Genomic DNA, 1,628 nt, shown 5'->3' with positions numbered 1-1,628 from the left:
ACTAAAAAGCTCATAATTAACCACATAATTGTAAGGATAATTTCATAAAATGACATCAACAGAGAAAGACATCCCAGGGAATAAAACGCACGTCGTTTGGGGCAGCTGAAGAACTGTTCTGCTGAGCTGGATATTTTGATTGCTTCAGCCAATCAAAATAGAACACGTGGCAAGGTATGTTTACTAGTTGACCATTTCACTATATATAGCTTGGAAGACTCTGGAACGTGCATTATTAATCTCATTTGCTTCTTCATGGGAAAACAAACGAAGAGAGAGAAAGTGGTATTCTTCAGAAGAGATTTCTAGAGAGAGAAACTCTAGGGTTTTCTGAGAAAGAGAGAAATTGTAAGCTTGGGAACAAGGGGATCTGGGAGTTCTTGAGTTCTGTTCTTCCACTAGGAATTCATCTTGTTGTACGCTTAATTTTATTTCTTGGGTGTGAGTTCTCTGTAATTTGGGGAAATCTCGGGTTTGTGAGGAATTGAGGGTGTACTTTCTCTGAATAGTGAAAAGAGTCTTTCTGCGGAAGAGCTCAACGGGGATGTAGGAATTTATTCTGAACCTCGGTCAAACAAGTCTCCTGTGTTTCTTATTCTTGTTGTTTTTTCTTTAGTTTCTTGTAATTCTTGCGAGTTTGGTGTTGGAATCGCACCAACAGTGGTATCAGAGCTTTAGGGTTTGAGATCGGTGAAGAAGCTCGCGGGTAAATCTTGAGTTTCTTGTTCAAGATTCTACGGATTTGACAAGGATGGGCACAGCAAGATTCGAACTGGAAAAGTTCGATGGAACCGGTGATTTTAGGCTATGGAGGAAAAAGCTCAGGGCTATTAGTTCAGCAAAAAGTGGCAAAGGCACTAGGAGACATGAAGGATGTTTCTGGAACCAAAGAAGAAAAGAAGGAGATGCAAGAAATTGCATTTTCAACCATCATCCTGTACCTGTCAGATAATGTACTCAGGTAGGTCAACGAAGAAGACACCGCGGCTAAGGTATGGTTCAAACTCGAGCAGTTATATATGACTAAGTCTTTAACTAATAAGATTTATCTCAAGACAAGTTTGTTTAGTTATAGGATGGATCCTAACAAGAGTCTTAAAAAAAATCTTGATGACTTTAATAAAATAATTATAGACTTAGCCAACATTGGAGAGAAAATCGAAGACGAAAACCAAGCCGTGATCTTACTTATTTCTCTACCTGAAACCTTCAAAGAAGTTAAAAATGCTATTAAGTATGGGAGAGAAAACTTGACTTTAGGGGATGTTTTGTCAGCCTTGAGATCAAGAGAATTAGAAATTAAGAATGAACTGTCTGCCAGGGGTGATGAAGGTTTATTTTCGAGAGGTCGGCCACAGAAAAGAGATTTAGAAAAATCAAAATATAGACCCAGTTCTAGATCTAAGTCCAAATCTAGTCAAAGGAAATGTTTCTTTTGCAATAAGCCTGGTCACATAAAAAGACACTGCCATAAGTGGAAGAAGCAGTTGGCTGAGAAACCAAATGAGGGTGGAGATGCTGCTATAGCCAGTCAATGTGATGGTTATGAAAGCTCAGAGATACTTGCTATGTCTCTAGCCCAAAATGAAGAAGAATGTATTCTAGACTCGGGGTGCACTTATCATATG

Source organism: Morus notabilis, unplaced genomic scaffold, assembly GCF_000414095.1.
Source record: "Morus notabilis unplaced genomic scaffold, ASM41409v2 Scaffold1916, whole genome shotgun sequence".
Classification (NCBI taxonomy): Eukaryota; Viridiplantae; Streptophyta; class Magnoliopsida; order Rosales; family Moraceae; genus Morus; species Morus notabilis.
This window is presented reverse-complemented; position numbering follows the sequence as displayed.